Here is a 21,022-nt window from a genome sequence, read left to right on the forward strand (position 1 = left end):
TGTGGCGTTCCATCGTTAACTCTGACATCGCAGTTCCGCTCATCCGCCCGCGTCTCTTGCGCAGATGTGTATAGATGGGGGATTAGCTCAAATGGTAGAGCGCTCGCTTAGCATGCGAGAGGTAGCGGGATCGATGCCCGCATCCTCCACACACATGCTTTTCCATCTTGAACCCCAGAGACAAACACTCATTTTCTGCACCTTCCGCTCACTAGGAATGAGGATCAAAGGCTGGCAAAACCTTAGCTGAGCTGGGGTATCCTTCGATAGCTCAGCTGGTAGAGCGGAGGACTGTAGATTGACACAAATGTTGAGAAAACTGTAATCCTTAGGTCGCTGGTTCGATTCCGGCTCGAAGGAACTTTTACGTCACGTTGATAACACACCGTCTTTCTTGTTGACCCTTTCCCGTTTGCATCCCATGATACAACAGCGTCTTCCTTACTCCACCGCTTTAGTGGAAAACGGCCCACATCTCTGGCAAACCATTTTTGGGCTTCTACCTGCCAGGGTAATTACCTATTACTGTTACCCTGACTCAATTAAAAAAGGGGAGTCGGGCAGCTTGCTAGAAAGAGTTACAGAGTTCAGCTGGGTAGGGTTGAGGATCAAAGGCCAAAAAAGACTCTTGTGGGGTATCCTTTCATAGCTCAGTGGCCATCAAGTTCCCCCTTTTTAGCCTCACTGCACCTCAGTCCAGAGCACAAAAAAAAAGCAACAAGGGCAAGAGTGCTATCTTCCACTTTCCTTTTCATCTACTAGGGCATTGGAGAAGAACTAAAGTCAGTAGCGACCCTTATTGGCAGCAGCCCACTACTTTGTTTGAAGACAAAGTGCTTTGTATTTGACTTAATACCTCTAGCGACCCGTTTTGTCTGCTTCCACTTTTGGGAGTCTGATTACTTTTTACCGGTTGTATCACACCTTTCTAAAATTCCTACTTTTTGTTGACCCCTTGCTCAACACTCTGTGAAGACAAAAGAAATGTTGTAAAATACACAGTCCTCCATTCCAATGAAACTGTGTGGCGTTCCATCGTTAACTCTGACATCGCAGTTCCGCTCATCCGCCCGCGTCTCTTGCGCAGATGTGTATAGATGGGGGATTAGCTCAAATGGTAGAGCGCTCGCTTAGCATGCGAGAGGTAGCGGGATCGATGCCCGCATCCTCCACACACATGCTTTTCCATCTTGAACCCCAGAGACAAACACTCATTTTCTGCACCTTCTGCTCGCTAGGAATGAGGATCAAAGGCTGGCAAAACCTTAGCTGGGGTATCCTTCGATAGCTCAGCTGGTAGAGCGGAGGACTGTAAATTGACAAAATGTTGAGAAAACTGTAATCCTTAGGTCGCTGGTTCGATTCCGGCTCGAAGGAACTTTTACGTCACGTTGATAACACACCGTCTTTCTTGTTGACCCTTTCCCGTTTGCATCCCATGATACAACAGCGTCTTTCTTACTCCACCGCTTTAGTGGAAAACGGCCCACATCTCTGGCAAACCATTTTTGGGCTTCTACCTGCCAGGGTAATTACCTATTACTGTTACCCTGACTCAATTAAAAAAGGGGAGTCGGGCAGCTTGCTAGAAAGAGTTACAGAGTTCAGCTGGGTAGGGTTGAGGATCAAAGGCCAAAAAAGACTCTTGTGGGGTATCCTTTCATAGCTCAGTGGCCATCAAGTTCCCCCTTTTTAGCCTCACTGCACCTCAGTCCAGAGCACAAAAAAAAAAGCAACAAGGGCAAGAGTGCTTTCTCCCACTTTCCATTCCATCTACTAGGTCATTGGAGAAGAACTAAAGTCAGTAGCGACCCTTATTGGCAGCAGCCCACTACTTTGTTTGAAGACAAAGTGCTTTGTATTTGACTTAATACCTCTAGCGACCCGTTTTGTCTGCTTCCACTTTTGGGAGTCTGATTACTTTTTACCGGTTGTATCACACCTTTCTAAAATTCTTACTTTTTGTTGACCCCTTGCTCAACACTCTGTGAAGACAAAAGAAATGTTGTAAAATACACAGTCCTCCATTCCAATGAAACCGTGTGGCGTTCCATCGTTAACTCTGACATCGCAGTTCCGCTCATCCGCCCGCGTCTCTTGCGCAGATGTGTATAGATGGGGGATTAGCTCAAATGGTAGAGCGCTCGCTTAGCATGCGAGAGGTAGCGGGATCGATGCCCGCATCCTCCACACACATGCTTTTCCATCTTGAACCCCAGAGACAAACACTCATTTTCTGCACCTTCCGCTCGCTAGGAATGAGGATCAAAGGCTGGCAAAACCTTAGCTGAGCTGGGGTATCCTTCGATAGCTCAGCTGGTAGAGCGGAGGACTGTAGATTGACAAAATGTTGAGAAAACTGTAATCCTTAGGTCGCTGGTTCGATTCCGGCTCGAAGGAACTTTTACGTCACGTTGATAACACACCGTCTTTCTTGTTGACCCTTTCCCGTTTGCATCCCATGATACAACAGCGTCTTCCTTACTCCACCGCTTTAGTGGAAAACGGCCCACATCTCTGGCAAACCATTTTTGGGCTTCTACCTGCCAGGGTAATTACCTATTACTGTTACCCTGACTCAATTAAAAAAGGGGAGTCGGGCAGCTTGCTAGAAAGAGTTACAGAGTTCAGCTGGGTAGGGTTGAGGATCAAAGGCCAAAAAAGACTCTTGTGGGGTATCCTTTCATAGCTCAGTGGCCATCAAGTTCCCCCTTTTTAGCCTCACTGCACCTCAGTCCAGAGCACAAAAAAAAAGCAACAAGGGCAAGAGTGCTATCTCCCACTTTCCTTTTCATCTACTAGGGCATTGGAGAAGAACTAAAGTCAGTAGCGACCCTTATTGGCAGCAGCCCACTACTTTGTTTGAAGACAAAGTGCTTTGTATTTGACTTAATACCTCTAGCGACCCGTTTTGTCTGCTTCCACTTTTGGGAGTCTGATTACTTTTTACCGGTTGTATCACACCTTTCTAAAATTCCTACTTTTTGTTGACCCCTTGCTCAACACTCTGTGAAGACAAAAGAAATGTTGTAAAATACACAGTCCTCCATTCCAATGAAACTGTGTGGCGTTCCATCGTTAACTCTGACATCGCAGTTCCGCTCATCCGCCCGCGTCTCTTGCGCAGATGTGTATAGATGGGGGATTAGCTCAAATGGTAGAGCGCTCGCTTAGCATGCGAGAGGTAGCGGGATCGATGCCCGCATCCTCCACACACATGCTTTTCCATCTTGAACCCCAGAGACAAACACTCATTTTCTGCACCTTCTGCTCGCTAGGAATGAGGATCAAAGGCTGGCAAAACCTTAGCTGGGGTATCCTTCGATAGCTCAGCTGGTAGAGCGGAGGACTGTAAATTGACAAAATGTTGAGAAAACTGTAATCCTTAGGTCGCTGGTTCGATTCCGGCTCGAAGGAACTTTTACGTCACGTTGATAACACACCGTCTTTCTTGTTGACCCTTTCCCGTTTGCATCCCATGATACAACAGCGTCTTTCTTACTCCACCGCTTTAGTGGAAAACGGCCCACATCTCTGGCAAACCATTTTTGGGCTTCTACCTGCCAGGGTAATTACCTATTACTGTTACCCTGACTCAATTAAAAAAGGGGAGTCAGGCAGCTTGCTAGAAAGAGTTACAGAGTTCAGCTGGGTAGGGTTGAGGATCAAAGGCCAAAAAAGACTCTTGTGGGGTATCCTTTCATAGCTCAGTGGCCATCAAGTTCCCCCTTTTTAGCCTCACTGCACCTCAGTCCAGAGCACAAAAAAAAAGCAACAAGGGCAAGAGTGCTTTCTCCCACTTTCCATTCCATCTACTAGGTCATTGGAGAAGAACTAAAGTCAGTAGCGACCCTTATTGGCAGCAGCCCACTACTTTGTTTGAAGACAAAGTGCTTTGTATTTGACTTAATACCTCTAGCGACCCGTTTTGTCTGCTTCCACTTTTGGGAGTCTGATTACTTTTTACCGGTTGTATCACACCTTTCTAAAATTCCTACTTTTTGTTGACCCCTTGCTCAACACTCTGTGAAGACAAAAGAAATGTTGTAAAATACACAGTCCTCCATTCCAATGAAACTGTGTGGCGTTCCATCGTTAACTCTGACATCGCAGTTCCGCTCATCCGCCCGCGTCTCTTGCGCAGATGTGTATAGATGGGGGATTAGCTCAAATGGTAGAGGGCTCGCTTAGCATGCGAGAGGTAGCGGGATCGATGCCCGCATCCTCCACACACATGCTTTTCCATCTTGAACCCCAGAGACAAACACTCATTTTCTGCACCTTCCGCTCGCTAGGAATGAGGATCAAAGGCTGGCAAAACCTTAGCTGGGGTATCCTTCGATAGCTCAGCTGGTAGAGCGGAGGACTGTAGATTGACAAAATGTTGAGAAAACTGTAATCCTTAGGTCGCTGGTTCGATTCCGGCTCGAAGGAACTTTTACGTCACGTTGATAACACACCGTCTTTCTTGTTGACCCTTTCCCGTTTGCATCCCATGATACAACAGCGTCTTCCTTACTCCACCGCTTTAGTGGAAAACGGCCCACATCTCTGGCAAACCATTTTTGGGCTTCTACCTGCCAGGGTAATTACCTATTACTGTTACCCTGACTCAATTAAAAAAGGGGAGTCGGGCAGCTTGCTAGAAAGAGTTACAGAGTTCAGCTGGGTAGGGTTGAGGATCAAAGGCCAAAAAAGACTCTTGTGGGGTATCCTTTCATAGCTCAGTGGCCATCAAGTTCCCCCTTTTTAGCCTCACTGCACCTCAGTCCAGAGCACAAAAAAAAAGCAACAAGGGCAAGAGTGCTATCTCCCACTTTCCATTCCATCTACTAGGTCATTGGAGAAGAACTAAAGTCAGTAGCGACCCTTATTGGCAGCAGCCCACTACTTTGTTTGAAGACAAAGTGCTTTGTATTTGACTTAATACCTCTAGCGACCCGTTTTGTCTGCTTCCACTTTTGGGAGTCTGATTACTTTTTACCGGTTGTATCACACCTTTCTAAAATTCCTACTTTTTGTTGACCCCTTGCTCAACACTCTGTGAAGACAAAAGAAATGTTGTAAAATACACAGTCCTCCATTCCAATGAAACTGTGTGGCGTTCCATCGTTAACTCTGACATCGCAGTTCCGCTCATCCGCCCGCGTCTCTTGCGCAGATGTGTATAGATGGGGGATTAGCTCAAATGGTAGAGCGCTCGCTTAGCATGCGAGAGGTAGCGGGATCGATGCCCGCATCCTCCACACACATGCTTTTCCATCTTGAACCCCAGAGACAAACACTCATTTTCTGCACCTTCCGCTCGCTAGGAATGAGGATCAAAGGCTGGCAAAACCTTAGCTGGGGTATCCTTCGATAGCTCAGCTGGTAGAGCGGAGGACTGTAGATTGACAAAATGTTGAGAAAACTGTAATCCTTAGGTCGCTGGTTCGATTCCGGCTCGAAGGAACTTTTACGTCACGTTGATAACACACCGTCTTTCTTGTTGACCCTTTCCCGTTTGCATCCCATGATACAACAGCGTCTTCCTTACTCCACCGCTTTAGTGGAAAACGGCCCACATCTCTGGCAAACCATTTTTGGGCTTCTACCTGCCAGGGTAATTACCTATTACTGTTACCCTGACTCAATTAAAAAAGGGGAGTCGGGCAGCTTGCTAGAAAGAGTTACAGAGTTCAGCTGGGTAGGGTTGAGGATCAAAGGCCAAAAAAGACTCTTGTGGGGTATCCTTTCATAGCTCAGTGGCCATCAAGTTCCCCCTTTTTAGCCTCACTGCACCTCAGTCCAGAGCACAAAAAAAAAGCAACAAGGGCAAGAGTGCTATCTCCCACTTTCCATTCCATCTACTAGGTCATTGGAGAAGAACTAAAGTCAGTAGCGACCCTTATTGGCAGCAGCCCACTACTTTGTTTGAAGACAAAGTGCTTTGTATTTGACTTAATACCTCTAGCGACCCGTTTTGTCTGTTTCCACTTTTGGGAGTCTGATTACTTTTTACCGGTTGTATCACACCTTTCTAAAATTCCTACTTTTTGTTGACCCCTTGCTCAACACTCTGTGAAGACAAAAGAAATGTTGTAAAATACACAGTCCTCCATTCCAATGAAACTGTGTGGCGTTCCATCGTTAACTCTGACATCGCAGTTCCGCTCATCCGCCCGCGTCTCTTGCGCAGATGTGTATAGATGGGGGATTAGCTCAAATGGTAGAGCGCTCGCTTAGCATGCGAGAGGTAGCGGGATCGATGCCCGCATCCTCCACACACATGCTTTTCCATCTTGAACCCCAGAGACAAACACTCATTTTCTGCACCTTCCGCTCGCTAGGAATGAGGATCAAAGGCTGGCAAAACCTTAGCTGGGGTATCCTTCGATAGCTCAGCTGGTAGAGCGGAGGACTGTAGATTGACAAAATGTTGAGAAAACTGTAATCCTTAGGTCGCTGGTTCGATTCCGGCTCGAAGGAACTTTTACGTCACGTTGATAACACACCGTCTTTCTTGTTGACCCTTTCCCGTTTGCATCCCATGATACAACAGCGTCTTCCTTACTCCACCGCTTTAGTGGAAAACGGCCCACATCTCTGGCAAACCATTTTTGGGCTTCTACCTGCCAGGGTAATTACCTATTACTGTTACCCTGACTCAATTAAAAAAGGGGAGTCGGGCAGCTTGCTAGAAAGAGTTACAGAGTTCAGCTGGGTAGGGTTGAGGATCAAAGGCCAAAAAAGACTCTTGTGGGGTATCCTTTCATAGCTCAGTGGCCATCAAGTTCCCCCTTTTTAGCCTCACTGCACCTCAGTCCAGAGCACAAAAAAAAAGCAACAAGGGCAAGAGTGCTATCTCCCACTTTCCATTCCATCTACTAGGTCATTGGAGAAGAACTAAAGTCAGTAGCGACCCTTATTGGCAGCAGCCCACTACTTTGTTTGAAGACAAAGTGCTTTGTATTTGACTTAATACCTCTAGCGACCCGTTTTGTCTGCTTCCACTTTTGGGAGTCTGATTACTTTTTACCGGTTGTATCACACCTTTCTAAAATTCCTACTTTTTGTTGACCCCTTGCTCAACACTCTGTGAAGACAAAAGAAATGTTGTAAAATACACAGTCCTCCATTCCAATGAAACTGTGTGGCGTTCCATCGTTAACTCTGACATCGCAGTTCCGCTCATCCGCCCGCGTCTCTTGCGCAGATGTGTATAGATGGGGGATTAGCTCAAATGGTAGAGCGCTCGCTTAGCATGCGAGAGGTAGCGGGATCGATGCCCGCATCCTCCACACACATGCTTTTCCATCTTGAACCCCAGAGACAAACACTCATTTTCTGCACCTTCCGCTCGCTAGGAATGAGGATCAAAGGCTGGCAAAACCTTAGCTGGGGTATCCTTCGATAGCTCAGCTGGTAGAGCGGAGGACTGTAGATTGACAAAATGTTGAGAAAACTGTAATCCTTAGGTCGCTGGTTCGATTCCGGCTCGAAGGAACTTTTACGTCACGTTGATAACACACCGTCTTTCTTGTTGACCCTTTCCCGTTTGCATCCCATGATACAACAGCGTCTTCCTTACTCCACCGCTTTAGTGGAAAACGGCCCACATCTCTGGCAAACCATTTTTGGGCTTCTACCTGCCAGGGTAATTACCTATTACTGTTACCCTGACTCAATTAAAAAAGGGGAGTCGGGCAGCTTGCTAGAAAGAGTTACAGAGTTCAGCTGGGTAGGGTTGAGGATCAAAGGCCAAAAAAGACTCTTGTGGGGTATCCTTTCATAGCTCAGTGGCCATCAAGTTCCCCCTTTTTAGCCTCACTGCACATCAGTCCAGAGCACAAAAAAAAAGCAACAAGGGCAAGAGTGCTATCTCCCACTTTCCATTCCATCTACTAGGTCATTGGAGAAGAACTAAAGTCAGTAGCGACCCTTATTGGCAGCAGCCCACTACTTTGTTTGAAGACAAAGTGCTTTGTATTTGACTTAATACCTCTAGCGACCCGTTTTGTCTGTTTCCACTTTTGGGAGTCTGATTACTTTTTACCGGTTGTATCACACCTTTCTAAAATTCCTACTTTTTGTTGACCCCTTGCTCAACACTCTGTGAAGACAAAAGAAATGTTGTAAAATACACAGTCCTCCATTCCAATGAAACTGTGTGGCGTTCCATCGTTAACTCTGACATCGCAGTTCCGCTCATCCGCCCGCGTCTCTTGCGCAGATGTGTATAGATGGGGGATTAGCTCAAATGGTAGAGCGCTCGCTTAGCATGCGAGAGGTAGCGGGATCGATGCCCGCATCCTCCACACACATGCTTTTCCATCTTGAACCCCAGAGACAAACACTCATTTTCTGCACCTTCCGCTCGCTAGGAATGAGGATCAAAGGCTGGCAAAACCTTAGCTGGGGTATCCTTCGATAGCTCAGCTGGTAGAGCGGAGGACTGTAGATTGACAAAATGTTGAGAAAACTGTAATCCTTAGGTCGCTGGTTCGATTCCGGCTCGAAGGAACTTTTACGTCACGTTGATAACACACCGTCTTTCTTGTTGACCCTTTCCCGTTTGCATCCCATGATACAACAGCGTCTTCCTTACTCCACCGCTTTAGTGGAAAACGGCCCACATCTCTGGCAAACCATTTTTGGGCTTCTACCTGCCAGGGTAATTACCTATTACTGTTACCCTGACTCAATTAAAAAAGGGGAGTCGGGCAGCTTGCTAGAAAGAGTTACAGAGTTCAGCTGGGTAGGGTTGACAATCAAAGGCCAAAAAAGACTCTTGTGGGGTATCCTTTCATAGCTCAGTGGCCATCAAGTTCCCCCTTTTTAGCCTCACTGCACCTCAGTCCAGAGCACAAAAAAAAAGCAACAAGGGCAAGAGTGCTTTCTCCCACTTTCCATTCCATCTACTAAGTCATTGGAGAAGAACTAAAGTCAGTAGCGACCCTTATTGGCAGCAGCCCACTACTTTGTTTGAAGACAAAGTGCTTTGTATTTGACTTAATACCTCTAGCGACCCGTTTTGTCTGCTTCCACTTTTGGGAGTCTGATTACTTTTTACCGGTTGTATCACACCTTTCTAAAATTCCTACTTTTTGTTGACCCCTTGCTCAACACTCTGTGAAGACAAAAGAAATGTTGTAAAATACACAGTCCTCCATTCCAATGAAACTGTGTGGCGTTCCATCGTTAACTCTGACATCGTAGTTCCGCTCATCCGCCCGCGTCTCTTGCGCAGATGTGTATAGATGGGGGATTAGCTCAAATGGAAGAGCGCTCGCTTAGCATGCGAGACGTAGCGGGATCGATGCCCGCATCCTCCACACACATGCTTTTCCATCTTGAACCCCAGAGACAAACACTCATTTTCTGCACCTTCCGCTCGCTAGGAATGAGGATCAAAGGCTGGCAAAACCTTAGCTGGGGTATCCTTCGATAGCTCAGCTGGTAGAGCGGAGGACTGTAGATTGACAAAATGTTGAGAAAACTGTAATCCTTAGGTCGCTGGTTCGATTCCGGCTCGAAGGAACTTTTACGTCACGTTGATAACACACCGTCTTTCTTGTTGACCCTTTCCCGTTTGCATCCCATGATACAACAGCGTCTTCCTTACTCCACCGCTTTAGTGGAAAACGGCCCACATCTCTGGCAAACCATTTTTGGGCTTCTACCTGCCAGGGTAATTACCTATTACTGTTACCCTGACTCAATTAAAAAAGGGGAGTCGGGCAGCTTGCTAGAACGAGTTACAGAGTTCAGCTGGGTAGGGTTGAGGATCAAAGGCCAAAAAAGACTCTTGTGGGGTATCCTTTCATAGCTCAGTGGCCATCAAGTTCCCCCTTTTTAGCCTCACTGCACCTCAGTCCAGAGCACAAAAAAAAGCAACAAGGGCAAGAGTGCTATCTCCCACTTTCCATTTCATCTACTAGGGCATTGGAGAAGAACTAAAGTCAGTAGCGACCCTTATTGGCAGCAGCCCACTACTTTGTTTGAAGACAAAGTGCTTTGTATTTGACTTAATACCTCTAGCGACCCGTTTTGTCTGCTTCCACTTTTGGGAGTCTGATTACTTTTTACCGGTTGTATCACACCTTTCTAAAATTCCTACTTTTTGTTGACCCCTTGCTCAACACTCTGTGAAGACAAAAGAAATGTTGTAAAATACACAGTCCTCCATTCCAATGAAACTGTGTGGCGTTCCATCGTTAACTCTGACATCGCAGTTCCGCTCATCCGCCCGCGTTTCTTGCGCAGATGTGTATAGATGGGGGATTAGCTCAAATGGTAGAGCGCTCGCTTAGCATGCGAGAGGTAGCGGGATCGATGCCCGCATCCTCCACACACATGCTTTTCCATCTTGAACCCCAGAGACAAACACTCATTTTCTGCACCTTCCGCTCGCTAGGAATGAGGATCAAAGGCTGGCAAAACCTTAGCTGGGGTATCCTTCGATAGCTCAGCTGGTAGAGCGGAGGACTGTAGATTGACAAAATGTTGAGAAAACTGTAATCCTTAGGTCGCTGGTTCGATTCCGGCTCGAAGAAAATTTTACGTCACGTTGATAACACACCGTCTTTCTTGTTGACCCTTTCCCGTTTGCATCCCATGATACAACAGCGTCTTCCTTACTCCACCGCTTTAGTGGAAAACGGCCCACATCTCTGGCAAACCATTTTTGGGCTTCTACCTGCCAGGGTAATTACCTATTACTGTTACCCTGACTCAATTAAAAAAGGGGAGTCGGGCAGCTTGCTAGAAAGAGTTACAGAGTTCAGCTGGGTAGGGTTGAGGATCAAAGGCCAAAAAAGACTCTTGTGGGGTATCCTTTCATAGCTCAGTGGCCATCAAGTTCCCCCTTTTTAGCCTCACTGCACCTCAGTCCAGAGCACAAAAAAAAAGCAACAAGGGCAAGAGTGCTATCTCCCACTTTCCATTTCATCTACTAGGGCATTGGAGAAGAACTAAAGTCAGTAGCGACCCTTATTGGCAGCAGCCCACTACTTTGTTTGAAGACAAAGTGCTTTGTATTTGACTTAATACCTCTAGCGACCCGTTTTGTCTGCTTCCACTTTTGGGAGTCTGATTACTTTTTACCGGTTGTATCACACCTTTCTAAAATTCCTACTTTTTGTTGACCCCTTGCTCAACACTCTGTGAAGACAAAAGAAATGTTGTAAAATACACAGTCCTCCATTCCAATGAAACTGTGTGGCGTTCCATCGTTAACTCTGACATCGCAGTTCCGCTCATCCGCCCGCGTCTCTTGCGCAGATGTGTATAGATGGGGGATTAGCTCAAATGGTAGAGCGCTCGCTTAGCATGCGAGAGGTAGCGGGATCGATGCCCGCATCCTCCACACACATGCTTTTCCATCTTGAACCCCAGAGACAAACACTCATTTTCTGTACCTTCCGCTCGCTAGGAATGAGGATCAAAGGCTGGCAAAACCTTAGCTGGGGTATCCTTCGATAGCTCAGCTGGTAGAGCGGAGGACTGTAGATTGACAAAATGTTGAGAAAACTGTAATCCTTAGGTCGCTGGTTCGATTCCGGCTCGAAGGAACTTTTACGTCACGTTGATAACACACCGTCTTTCTTGTTGACCCTTTCCCGTTTGCATCCCATGATACAACAGCGTCTTCCTTACTCCACCGCTTTAGTGGAAAACGGCCCACATCTCTGGCAAACCATTTTTGGGCTTCTACCTGCCAGGGTAATTACCTATTACTGTTACCCTGACTCAATTAAAAAAGGGGAGTCGGGCAGCTTGCTAGAAAGAGTTACAGAGTTCAGCTGGGTAGGGTTGAGGATCAAAGGCCAAAAAAGACTCTTGTGGGGTATCCTTTCATAGCTCAGTGGCCATCAAGTTCCCCCTTTTTAGCCTCACTGCACCTCAGTCCAGAGCACAAAAAAAAAGCAACAAGGGCAAGAGTGCTTTCTCCCACTTTCCATTCCATCTACTAGGTCATTGGAGAAGAACTAAAGTCAGTAGCGACCCTTATTGGCAGCAGCCCACTACTTTGTTTGAAGACAAAGTGCTTTGTATTTGACTTAATACCTCTAGCGACCCGTTTTGTCTGCTTCCACTTTTGGGAGTCTGATTACTTGGAGTCTGATTACTTTTTACCGGTTGTATCACACCTTTCTAAAATTCCTACTTTTTGTTGACCCCTTGCTCAACACTCTGTGAAGACAAAAGAAATGTTGTAAAATACACAGTCCTCCATTCCAATGAAACTGTGTGGCGTTCCATCGTTAACTCTGACATCGCAGTTCCGCTCATCCGCCCGCGTCTCTTGCGCAGATGTGTATAGATGGGGGATTAGCTCAAATGGTAGAGTGCTCGCTTAGCATGCGAGAGGTAGCGGGATTGATGCCCGCATCCTCCACACACATGCTTTTCCATCTTGAACCCCAGAGACAAACACTCATTTTCTGCACCTTCCGCTCGCTAGGAATGAGGATCAAAGGCTGGCAAAACCTTAGCTGGGGTATCCTTCGATAGCTCAGCTGGTAGAGCGGAGGACTGTAGATTGACAAAATGTTGAGAAAACTGTAATCCTTAGGTCGCTGGTTCGATTCCGGCTCGAAGGAACTTTTACGTCACGTTGATAACACACCGTCTTTCTTGTTGACCCTTTCCCGTTTGCATCCCATGATACAACAGCGTCTTCCTTACTCCACCGCTTTAGTGGAAAACGGCCCACATCTCTGGCAAACCATTTTTGGGCTTCTACCTGCCAGGGTAATTACCTATTACTGTTACCCTGACTCAATTAAAAAAGGGGAGTCGGGCAGCTTGCTAGAAAGAGTTACAGAGTTCAGCTGGGTAGGGTTGAGGATCAAAGGCCAAAAAAGACTCTTGTGGGGTATCCTTTCATAGCTCAGTGGCCATCAAGTTCCCCCTTTTTAGCCTCACTGCACCTCAGTCCAGAGCACAAAAAAAAAGCAACAAGGGCAAGAGTGCTATCTCCCACTTTCCATTTCATCTACTAGGGCATTGGAGAAGAACTAAAGTCAGTAGCGACCCTTATTGGCAGCAGCCCACTACTTTGTTTGAAGACAAAGTGCTTTGTATTTGACTTAATACCTCTAGCGACCCGTTTTGTCTGCTTCCACTTTTGGGAGTCTGATTACTTTTTACCGGTTGTATCACACCTTTCTAAAATTCCTACTTTTTGTTGACCCCTTGCTCAACACTCTGTGAAGACAAAAGAAATGTTGTAAAATACACAGTCCTCCATTCCAATGAAACTGTGTGGCGTTCCATCGTTAACTCTGACATCGCAGTTCCGCTCATCCGCCCGCGTCTCTTGCGCAGATGTGTATAGATGGGGGATTAGCTCAAATGGTAGAGCGCTCGCTTAGCATGCGAGAGGTAGCGGGATCGATGCCCGCATCCTCCACACACATGGTTTTCCATCTTGAACCCCAGAGACAAACACTCATTTTCTGCACCTTCCGCTCGCTAGGAATGAGGATCAAAGGCTGGCAAAACCTTAGCTGGGGTATCCTTCGATAGCTCAGCTGGTAGAGCGGAGGACTGTAGATTGACAAAATGTTGAGAAAACTGTAATCCTTAGGTCGCTGGTTCGATTCCAGCTCGAAGGCACTTTTACGTCACGTTGATAACACACCGTCTTTCTTGTTGACCCTTTCCCGTTTGCATCCCATGATACAACAGCGTCTTCCTTACTCCACCGCTTTAGTGGAAAACGGCCCACATCTCTGGCAAACCATTTTTGGGCTTCTACCTGCCAGGGTAATTACCTATTACTGTTACCCTGACTCAATTAAAAAAGGGGAGTCGGGCAGCTTGCTAGAAAGAGTTACAGAGTTCAGCTGGGTAGGGTTGAGGATCAAAGGCCAAAAAAGACTCTTGTGGGGTATCCTTTCATAGCTCAGTGGCCATCAAGTTCCCCCTTTTTAGCCTCACTGCACCTCAGTCCAGAGCACAAAAAAAAGCAACAAGGGCAAGAGTGCTTTCTCCCACTTTCCATTCCATCTACTAGGTCATTGGAGAAGAACTAAAGTCAGTAGCGACCCTTATTGGCAGCAGCCCACTACTTTGTTTGAAGACAAAGTGCTTTGTATTTGACTTAATACCTCTAGCGACCCGTTTTGTCTGCTTCCACTTTTGGGAGTCTGATTACTTTTTACCGGTTGTATCACACCTTTCTAAAATTCCTACTTTTTGTTGACCCCTTGCTCAACACTCTGTGAAGACAAAAGAAATGTTGTAAAATACACAGTCCTCCATTCCAATGAAACTGTGTGGCGTTCCATCGTTAACTCTGACATCGCAGTTCCGCTCATCCGCCCGCGTCTCTTGCGCAGATGTGTATAGATGGGGGATTAGCTCAAATGGTAGAGCGCTCGCTTAGCATGCGAGAGGTAGCAGGATCGATGCCCGCATCCTCCACACACATGCTTTTCCATCTTGAACCCCAGAGACAAACACTCATTTTCTGCACCTTCCGCTCGCTAGGAATGAGGATCAAAGGCTGGCAAAACCTTAGCTGGGGTATCCTTCGATAGCTCAGCTGGTAGAGCGGAGGACTGTAGATTGACAAAATGTTGAGAAAACTGTAATCCTTAGGTCGCTGGTTCGATTCCGGCTCGAAGGAACTTTTACGTCACGTTGATAACACACCGTCTTTCTTGTTGACCCTTTCCCGTTTGCATCCCATGATACAACAGCGTCTTCCTTACTCCACCGCTTTAGTGGAAAACGGCCCACATCTCTGGCAAACCATTTTTGGGCTTCTACCTGCCAGGGTAATTACCTATTACTGTTACCCTGACTCAATTAAAAAAGGGGAGTCGGGCAGCTTGCTAGAAAGAGTTACAGAGTTCAGCTGGGTAGGGTTGAGGATCAAAGGCCAAAAAAGACTCTTGTGGGGTATCCTTTCATAGCTCAGTGGCCATCAAGTTCCCCCTTTTTAGCCTCACTGCACCTCAGTCCAGAGCACAAAAAAAAAGCAACAAGGGCAAGAGTGCTATCTCCCACTTTCCATTTCATCTACTAGGGCATTGGAGAAGAACTAAAGTCAGTAGCGACCCTTATTGGCAGCAGCCCACTACTTTGTTTGAAGACAAAGTGCTTTGTATTTGACTTAATACCTCTAGCGACCCGTTTTGTCTGCTTCCACTTTTGGGAGTCTGATTACTTTTTACCGGTTGTATCACACCTTTCTAAAATTCCTACTTTTTGTTGACCCCTTGCTCAACACTCTGTGAAGACAAAAGAAATGTTGTAAAATACACAGTCCTCCATTCCAATGAAACTGTGTGGCGTTCCATCGTTAACTCTGACATCGCAGTTCCGCTCATCCGCCCGCGTCTCTTGCGCAGATGTGTATAGATGGGAGATTAGCTCAAATGGTAGAGCGCTCGCTTAGCATGCGAGAGGTAGTGGGATCGATGCCCGCATCCTCCACACACATGCTTTTCCATCTTGAACCCCAGAGACAAACACTCATTTTCTGCACCTTCCGCTCGCTAGGAATGAGGATCAAAGGCTGGCAAAACCTTAGCTGGGGTATCCTTCGATAGCTCAGCTGGTAGAGCGGAGGACTGTAGATTGACAAAATGTTGAGAAAACTGTAATCCTTAGGTCGCTGGTTCGATTCCGGCTCTAAGGAACTTTTACGTCACGTTGATAACACACCGTCTTTCTTGTTGACCCTTTCCCGTTTGCATCCCATGATACAACAGCGTCTTCCTTACTCCACCGCTTTAGTGGAAAACGGCCCACATCTCTGGCAAACCATTTTTGGGCTTCTACCTGCCAGGGTAATTACCTATTACTGTTACCCTGACTCAATTAAAAAAGGGGAGTCGGGCAGCTTGCTAGAAAGAGTTACAGAGTTCAGCTGGGTAGGGTTGAGGATCAAAGGCCAAAAAAGACTCTTGTGGGGTATCCTTTCATAGCTCAGTGGCCATCAAGTTCCCCCTTTTTAGCCTCACTGCACCTCAGTCCAGAGCACAAAAAAAAAGCAACAAGGGCAAGAGTGCTATCTCCCACTTTCCATTTCATCTACTAGGGCATTGGAGAAGAACTAAAGTCAGTAGCGACCCTTATTGGCAGCAGCCCACTACTTTGTTTGAAGACAAAGTGCTTTGTATTTGACTTAATACCTCTAGCGACCCGTTTTGTCTGCTTCCACTTTTGGGAGTCTGATTACTTTTTACCGGTTGTATCACACCTTTCTAAAATTCCTACTTTTTGTTGACCCCTTGCTCAACACTCTGTGAAGACAAAAGAAATGTTGTAAAATACACAGTCCTCCATTCCAATGAAACTGTGTGGCGTTCCATCGTTAACTCTGACATCGCAGTTCCGCTCATCCGCCCGCGTCTCTTGCGCAGATGTGTATAGATGGGGGATTAGCTCAAATGGTAGAGCGCTCGCTTAGCATGCGAGAGGTAGCGGGATCGATGCCCGCATCCTCCACACACATGCTTTTCCATCTTGAACCCCAGAGACAAACACTCATTTTCTGCACCTTCCGCTCGCTAGGAATGAGGATCAAAGGCTGGCAAAACCTTTGCTGGGGTATCCTTCGATAGCTCAGCTGGTAGAGCGGAGGACTGTAGATTGACAAAATGTTGAGAAAACTGTAATCCTTAGGTCGCTGGTTCGATTCCGGCTCGAAGGAACTTTTACGTCACGTTGATAACACACCGTCTTTCTTGTTGACCCTTTCCCGTTTGCATCCCATGATACAACAGCGTCTTCCTTACTCGACCGCTTTAGTGGAAAACGGCCCACATCTCTGGCAAACCATTTTTGGGCTTCTACCTGCCAGGGTAATTACCTATTACTGTTACCCTGACTCAATTAAAAAAGGGGAGTCGGGCAGCTTGCTAGAAAGAGTTACAGAGTTCAGCTGGGTAGGGTTGAGGATCAAAGGCCAAAAAAGACTCTTGTGGGGAATCCTTTTATAGCTCAGTGGCCATCAAGTTCCCCCTTTTTAGCCTCACTGCACCTCAGTCCAGAGCACAAAAAAAAAGCAACAAGGGCAAGAGTGCTATCTCCCACTTTCCATTCCATCTACTAGGTCATTGGAGAAGAACTAAAGTCAGTAGCGACCCTTATTGGCAGCAGCCCACTACTTTGTTTGAAGACAAAGTGCTTTGTATTTGACTTAATACCTCTAGCGACCCGTTTTGTCTGCTTCCACTTTTGGGAGTCTGATTACTTTTTACCGGTTGTATCACACCTTTCTAAAATTCCTACTTTTTGTTGACCCCTTGCTCAACACTCTGTGAAGACAAAAGAAATGTTGTAAAATACACAGTCCTCCATTCCAATGAAACTGTGTGGCGTTCCATCGTTAACTCTGACATCGCAGTTCCGCTCATCCGCCCGCGTCTCTTGTGCAGATGTTTATAGATGGGGGATTAGCTCAAATGGTAGAGCGCTCGCTTAGCATGCGAGAGGTAGCGGGATCGATGCCCGCATCCTCCACACACATGCTTTTCCATCTTGAACCCCAGAGACAAACACTCATTTTCTGCACCTTCCGCTCGCTAGGAATGAGGATCAAAGGCTGGCAAAACCTTAGCTGGGGTATCCTTCGATAGCTCAGCTGGTAGAGCGGAGGACTGTAGATTGACAAAATGTTGAGAAAACTGTAATCCTTAGGTCGCTGGTTCGATTCCAGCTCGAAGGAACTTTTACGTCACGTTGATAACACACCGTCTTTCTTGTTGACCCTTTCCCGTTTGCATCCCATGATACAACAGCGTCTTCCTTACTCCACCGCTTTAGTGGAAAACGGCCCACATCTCTGGCAAACCATTTTTGGGCTTCTACCTGCCAGGGTAATTACCTATTACTGTTACCCTGACTCAATTAAAAAAGGGGAGTCGGGCAGCTTGCTAGAAAGAGTTACAGAGTTCAGCTGGGTAGGGTTGAGGATCAAAGGCCAAAAAAGACTCTTGTGGGGTATCCTTTCATAGCTCAGTGGCCATCAAGTTCCCCCTTTTTAGCCTCACTGCACCTCAGTCCAGAGCACAAAAAAAAAGCAACAAGGGCAAGAGTGCTTTCTCCCACTTTCCATTCCATCTACTAGGTCATTGGAGAAGAACTAAAGTCAGTAGCGACCCTTATTGGCAGCAGCCCACTACTTTGTTTGAAGACAAAGTGCTTTGTATTTGACTTAATACCTCTAGCGACCCGTTTTGTCTGCTTCCACTTTTGGGAGTCTGATTACTTTTTACCGGTTGTATCACACCTTTCTAAAATTCCTACTTTTTGTTGACCCCTTGCTCAACACTCTGTGAAGACAAAAGAAATGTTGTAAAATACACAGTCCTCCATTCCAATGAAACTGTGTGGCGTTCCATCGTTAACTCTGACATCGCAGTTCCGCTCATCCGCCCGTGTCTCTTGCGCAGATGTGTATAGATGGGGGATTAGCTCAAATGGTAGAGCGCTCGCTTAGCATGCGAGAGGTAGCGGGATCGATGCCCGCATCCTCCACACACATGCTTTTCCATCTTGAACCCCAGAGACAAACACTCATTTTCTGCACCTTCCGCTCGCTAGGAATGAGGATCAAAGGCTGGCAAAACCTTAGCTGGGGTATCCTTCGATAGCTCAGCTGGTAGAGCGGAGGACTGTAGATTGACAAAATGTTGAGAAAACTGTAATCCTTAGGTCGCTGGTTCGATTCCGGCTCAAAGGAACTTTTACGTCACGTTGATAACACACCGTCTTTCTTGTTGACCCTTTCCCGTTTGCATCCCATGATACAACAGCGTCTTCCTTACTCCACCGCTTTAGTGGAAAACGGCCCACATCTCTGGCAAACCATTTTTGGGCTTCTACCTGCCAGGGTAATTACCTATTACTGTTACCCTGACTCAATTAAAAAAGGGGAGTCGGGCAGCTTGCTAGAAAGAGTTACAGAGTTCAGCTGGGTAGGGTTGAGGATCAAAGGCCAAAAAAGACTCTTGTGGGGTATCCTTTCATAGCTCAGTGGCCATCAAGTTCCCCCTTTTTAGCCTCACTGCACCTCAGTCCAGAGCACAAAAAAAAAGCAACAAGGGCAAGAGTGCTTTCTCCCACTTTCCATTCCATCTACTAGGTCATTGGAGAAGAACTAAAGTCAGTAGCGACCCTTATTGGCAGCAGCCCACTACTTTGTTTGAAGACAAAGTGCTTTGTATTTGACTTAATACCTCTAGCGACCCGTTTTGTCTGCTTCCACTTTTGGGAGTCTGATTACTTTTTACCGGTTGTATCACACCTTTCTAAAATTCCTACTTTTTGTTGACCCCTTGCTCAACACTCTGTGAAGACAAAAGAAATGTTGTAAAATACACAGTCCTCCTTTCCAATGAAACTGTGTGGCGTTCCATCGTTAACTCTGACATCGCAGTTCCGCTCATCCGCCCGCATCTCTTGCGCAGATGTGTATAGATGGGGGATTAGCTCAAATGGTAGAGCGCTCGCTTAGCATGCGAGAGGTAACGGGATCGATGCCCGCATCCTCCACACACATGCTTTTCCATCTTGAACCCCAGAGACAAACACTCATTTTCTGCACCTTCCGCTCGCTCGAATGAGGATCAAAGGCTGGCAAAACCTTAGCTGGGGTATCCTTCGATAGCTCAGCTGGTAGAGCGGAGGACTGTAGATTGACAAAATGTTGAGAAAACTGTAATCCTTAGGTCGCTGGTTCGATTCTGGCTCGAAGGAACTTTTACGTCACGTTGATAACACACCGTCTTTCTTGTTGACCCTTTCCCGTTTGCATCCCATGATACAACAGCGTCTTCCTTACTCCACCGCTTTAGTGGAAAATGGCCCACATCTCTGGCAAACCATTTTTGGGCTTCTACCTGCCAGGGTAATTACCTATTACTGTTACCCTGACTCAATTAAAAAAGGGGAGTCGGGCAGCTTGCTAGAAAGAGTTACAGAGTTCAGCTGGGTAGGGTTGAGGATCAAAGGCCAAAAAAGACTCTTGTGGGGTATCCTTTCATAGCTCAGTGGCCATCAAGTTCCCCCTTTTTAGCCTCACTGCACCTCAGTCCAGAGCACAAAAAAAAGCAACAAGGGCAAGAGTGCTATCTCCCACTTTCCATTTCATCTACTAGGGCATTGGAGAAGAACTAAAGTCAGTAGCGACCCTTATTGGCAGCAGCCCACTACTTTGTTTGAAGACAAAGTGCTTTGTATTTGACTTAATACCTCTAGCGACCCGTTTTGTCTGCTTCCACTTTTGGGAGTCTGATTACTTTTTACCGGTTGTATCACACCTTTCTAAAATTCCTACTTTTTGTTGACCCCTTGCTCAACACTCTGTGAAGACAAAAGAAATGTTGTAAAATACACAGTCCTCCATTCCAATGAAACTGTGTGGCGTTCCATCGTTAACTCTGACATCGCAGTTCCGCTCATCCGCCCGCGTCTCTTGCACAGATGTGTATAGATGGGGGATTAGCTCAAATGGTAGAGCGCTCGCTTAGCATGCGAGAGGTAGCGGGATCGATGCCCGCATCCTCCACACACATGCTTTTCCATCTTGAACCCCAGAGACAAACACTCATTTTCTGCACCTTCCGCTCGCTAGGAATGAGGATCAAAGGCTGGCAAAACCTTAGCTGGGGTATCCTTCGATAGCTCAGCTGGTAGAGCGGAGGACTGTAGATTAACAAATTATTGAGAAAACTGTAATCGTTAGGTCGCTGGTTCGATTCCGGCTCGAAGGAACTTTTACGTCACGTTGATAACACACCGTCTTTCTTGTTGACCCTTTCCCGTTTGCATCCCATGATACAACAGCGTCTTCCTTACTCCACCGCTTTAGTGGAAAACGGCCCACATCTCTGGCAAACCATTTTTGGGCTTCTACCTGCCAGGGTATTTACCTATTACTGTTACCCTGACTCAATTAAAAAAGGGGAGTCGGGCAGCTTGCTAGAAAGAGTTACAGAGTTCAGCTGGGTAGGGTTGAGGATCAAAGGCCAAAAAAGACTCTTGTGGGGTATCCTTTCATAGCTCAGTGGCCATCAAG

At 46.6% G+C, this 21,022-nt stretch overlaps 33 non-coding genes across 33 annotated transcripts; all 33 read left to right on the top strand.

Moving 5' to 3' along the window:
- The first annotated feature begins 76 nt into the window (after positions 1-76).
- On the top strand, positions 77-149 carry TRNAA-AGC (transfer RNA alanine (anticodon AGC)). Its single transcript has one exon. It is a non-coding gene; the product is annotated as a tRNA-Ala (tRNA).
- A 111-nt stretch (positions 150-260) lies between these two features.
- On the top strand, positions 261-360 carry TRNAY-GUA (transfer RNA tyrosine (anticodon GUA)). The gene is made up of 2 exons: positions 261-297; positions 325-360. It is a non-coding gene; the product is annotated as a tRNA-Tyr (tRNA).
- Positions 361-1,099: 739 nt separating this feature from the next.
- Positions 1,100-1,172, top strand: TRNAA-AGC (transfer RNA alanine (anticodon AGC)). Its single transcript has one exon. It is a non-coding gene; the product is annotated as a tRNA-Ala (tRNA).
- Positions 1,173-1,278: 106 nt separating this feature from the next.
- On the top strand, positions 1,279-1,377 carry TRNAY-GUA (transfer RNA tyrosine (anticodon GUA)). The gene is made up of 2 exons: positions 1,279-1,315; positions 1,342-1,377. It is a non-coding gene; the product is annotated as a tRNA-Tyr (tRNA).
- Positions 1,378-2,117: 740 nt separating this feature from the next.
- On the top strand, positions 2,118-2,190 carry TRNAA-AGC (transfer RNA alanine (anticodon AGC)). Its single transcript has one exon. It is a non-coding gene; the product is annotated as a tRNA-Ala (tRNA).
- A 111-nt stretch (positions 2,191-2,301) lies between these two features.
- Positions 2,302-2,400, top strand: TRNAY-GUA (transfer RNA tyrosine (anticodon GUA)). Its single transcript has 2 exons — positions 2,302-2,338; positions 2,365-2,400. It is a non-coding gene; the product is annotated as a tRNA-Tyr (tRNA).
- A 739-nt stretch (positions 2,401-3,139) lies between these two features.
- TRNAA-AGC (transfer RNA alanine (anticodon AGC)) lies at positions 3,140-3,212 on the top strand. Its single transcript has one exon. It is a non-coding gene; the product is annotated as a tRNA-Ala (tRNA).
- A 106-nt stretch (positions 3,213-3,318) lies between these two features.
- On the top strand, positions 3,319-3,417 carry TRNAY-GUA (transfer RNA tyrosine (anticodon GUA)). The gene is made up of 2 exons: positions 3,319-3,355; positions 3,382-3,417. It is a non-coding gene; the product is annotated as a tRNA-Tyr (tRNA).
- Positions 3,418-4,335: 918 nt separating this feature from the next.
- On the top strand, positions 4,336-4,434 carry TRNAY-GUA (transfer RNA tyrosine (anticodon GUA)). Its single transcript has 2 exons — positions 4,336-4,372; positions 4,399-4,434. It is a non-coding gene; the product is annotated as a tRNA-Tyr (tRNA).
- A 739-nt stretch (positions 4,435-5,173) lies between these two features.
- TRNAA-AGC (transfer RNA alanine (anticodon AGC)) lies at positions 5,174-5,246 on the top strand. Its single transcript has one exon. It is a non-coding gene; the product is annotated as a tRNA-Ala (tRNA).
- Positions 5,247-5,352: 106 nt separating this feature from the next.
- TRNAY-GUA (transfer RNA tyrosine (anticodon GUA)) lies at positions 5,353-5,451 on the top strand. The gene is made up of 2 exons: positions 5,353-5,389; positions 5,416-5,451. It is a non-coding gene; the product is annotated as a tRNA-Tyr (tRNA).
- Positions 5,452-6,190: 739 nt separating this feature from the next.
- On the top strand, positions 6,191-6,263 carry TRNAA-AGC (transfer RNA alanine (anticodon AGC)). Its single transcript has one exon. It is a non-coding gene; the product is annotated as a tRNA-Ala (tRNA).
- A 106-nt stretch (positions 6,264-6,369) lies between these two features.
- TRNAY-GUA (transfer RNA tyrosine (anticodon GUA)) lies at positions 6,370-6,468 on the top strand. The gene is made up of 2 exons: positions 6,370-6,406; positions 6,433-6,468. It is a non-coding gene; the product is annotated as a tRNA-Tyr (tRNA).
- A 739-nt stretch (positions 6,469-7,207) lies between these two features.
- Positions 7,208-7,280, top strand: TRNAA-AGC (transfer RNA alanine (anticodon AGC)). Its single transcript has one exon. It is a non-coding gene; the product is annotated as a tRNA-Ala (tRNA).
- A 106-nt stretch (positions 7,281-7,386) lies between these two features.
- TRNAY-GUA (transfer RNA tyrosine (anticodon GUA)) lies at positions 7,387-7,485 on the top strand. Its single transcript has 2 exons — positions 7,387-7,423; positions 7,450-7,485. It is a non-coding gene; the product is annotated as a tRNA-Tyr (tRNA).
- A 739-nt stretch (positions 7,486-8,224) lies between these two features.
- TRNAA-AGC (transfer RNA alanine (anticodon AGC)) lies at positions 8,225-8,297 on the top strand. Its single transcript has one exon. It is a non-coding gene; the product is annotated as a tRNA-Ala (tRNA).
- A 106-nt stretch (positions 8,298-8,403) lies between these two features.
- Positions 8,404-8,502, top strand: TRNAY-GUA (transfer RNA tyrosine (anticodon GUA)). The gene is made up of 2 exons: positions 8,404-8,440; positions 8,467-8,502. It is a non-coding gene; the product is annotated as a tRNA-Tyr (tRNA).
- Positions 8,503-9,420: 918 nt separating this feature from the next.
- TRNAY-GUA (transfer RNA tyrosine (anticodon GUA)) lies at positions 9,421-9,519 on the top strand. The gene is made up of 2 exons: positions 9,421-9,457; positions 9,484-9,519. It is a non-coding gene; the product is annotated as a tRNA-Tyr (tRNA).
- Positions 9,520-10,257: 738 nt separating this feature from the next.
- TRNAA-AGC (transfer RNA alanine (anticodon AGC)) lies at positions 10,258-10,330 on the top strand. The gene has a single exon. It is a non-coding gene; the product is annotated as a tRNA-Ala (tRNA).
- A 106-nt stretch (positions 10,331-10,436) lies between these two features.
- TRNAY-GUA (transfer RNA tyrosine (anticodon GUA)) lies at positions 10,437-10,535 on the top strand. Its single transcript has 2 exons — positions 10,437-10,473; positions 10,500-10,535. It is a non-coding gene; the product is annotated as a tRNA-Tyr (tRNA).
- A 739-nt stretch (positions 10,536-11,274) lies between these two features.
- On the top strand, positions 11,275-11,347 carry TRNAA-AGC (transfer RNA alanine (anticodon AGC)). The gene has a single exon. It is a non-coding gene; the product is annotated as a tRNA-Ala (tRNA).
- A 106-nt stretch (positions 11,348-11,453) lies between these two features.
- On the top strand, positions 11,454-11,552 carry TRNAY-GUA (transfer RNA tyrosine (anticodon GUA)). The gene is made up of 2 exons: positions 11,454-11,490; positions 11,517-11,552. It is a non-coding gene; the product is annotated as a tRNA-Tyr (tRNA).
- Positions 11,553-12,485: 933 nt separating this feature from the next.
- On the top strand, positions 12,486-12,584 carry TRNAY-GUA (transfer RNA tyrosine (anticodon GUA)). The gene is made up of 2 exons: positions 12,486-12,522; positions 12,549-12,584. It is a non-coding gene; the product is annotated as a tRNA-Tyr (tRNA).
- Positions 12,585-13,323: 739 nt separating this feature from the next.
- Positions 13,324-13,396, top strand: TRNAA-AGC (transfer RNA alanine (anticodon AGC)). Its single transcript has one exon. It is a non-coding gene; the product is annotated as a tRNA-Ala (tRNA).
- Positions 13,397-13,502: 106 nt separating this feature from the next.
- Positions 13,503-13,601, top strand: TRNAY-GUA (transfer RNA tyrosine (anticodon GUA)). Its single transcript has 2 exons — positions 13,503-13,539; positions 13,566-13,601. It is a non-coding gene; the product is annotated as a tRNA-Tyr (tRNA).
- Positions 13,602-14,518: 917 nt separating this feature from the next.
- On the top strand, positions 14,519-14,617 carry TRNAY-GUA (transfer RNA tyrosine (anticodon GUA)). The gene is made up of 2 exons: positions 14,519-14,555; positions 14,582-14,617. It is a non-coding gene; the product is annotated as a tRNA-Tyr (tRNA).
- Positions 14,618-16,373: 1,756 nt separating this feature from the next.
- TRNAA-AGC (transfer RNA alanine (anticodon AGC)) lies at positions 16,374-16,446 on the top strand. Its single transcript has one exon. It is a non-coding gene; the product is annotated as a tRNA-Ala (tRNA).
- Positions 16,447-16,552: 106 nt separating this feature from the next.
- On the top strand, positions 16,553-16,651 carry TRNAY-GUA (transfer RNA tyrosine (anticodon GUA)). Its single transcript has 2 exons — positions 16,553-16,589; positions 16,616-16,651. It is a non-coding gene; the product is annotated as a tRNA-Tyr (tRNA).
- Positions 16,652-17,390: 739 nt separating this feature from the next.
- Positions 17,391-17,463, top strand: TRNAA-AGC (transfer RNA alanine (anticodon AGC)). Its single transcript has one exon. It is a non-coding gene; the product is annotated as a tRNA-Ala (tRNA).
- A 106-nt stretch (positions 17,464-17,569) lies between these two features.
- TRNAY-GUA (transfer RNA tyrosine (anticodon GUA)) lies at positions 17,570-17,668 on the top strand. The gene is made up of 2 exons: positions 17,570-17,606; positions 17,633-17,668. It is a non-coding gene; the product is annotated as a tRNA-Tyr (tRNA).
- A 739-nt stretch (positions 17,669-18,407) lies between these two features.
- On the top strand, positions 18,408-18,480 carry TRNAA-AGC (transfer RNA alanine (anticodon AGC)). Its single transcript has one exon. It is a non-coding gene; the product is annotated as a tRNA-Ala (tRNA).
- A 1,959-nt stretch (positions 18,481-20,439) lies between these two features.
- Positions 20,440-20,512, top strand: TRNAA-AGC (transfer RNA alanine (anticodon AGC)). Its single transcript has one exon. It is a non-coding gene; the product is annotated as a tRNA-Ala (tRNA).
- A 106-nt stretch (positions 20,513-20,618) lies between these two features.
- Positions 20,619-20,717, top strand: TRNAY-GUA (transfer RNA tyrosine (anticodon GUA)). The gene is made up of 2 exons: positions 20,619-20,655; positions 20,682-20,717. It is a non-coding gene; the product is annotated as a tRNA-Tyr (tRNA).
- Positions 20,718-21,022: the final 305 nt, after the last annotated feature.

This window comes from Hyperolius riggenbachi, chromosome 4 (genome assembly GCF_040937935.1).
Source record: "Hyperolius riggenbachi isolate aHypRig1 chromosome 4, aHypRig1.pri, whole genome shotgun sequence".
Taxonomy (NCBI): Eukaryota; Metazoa; Chordata; class Amphibia; order Anura; family Hyperoliidae; genus Hyperolius; species Hyperolius riggenbachi.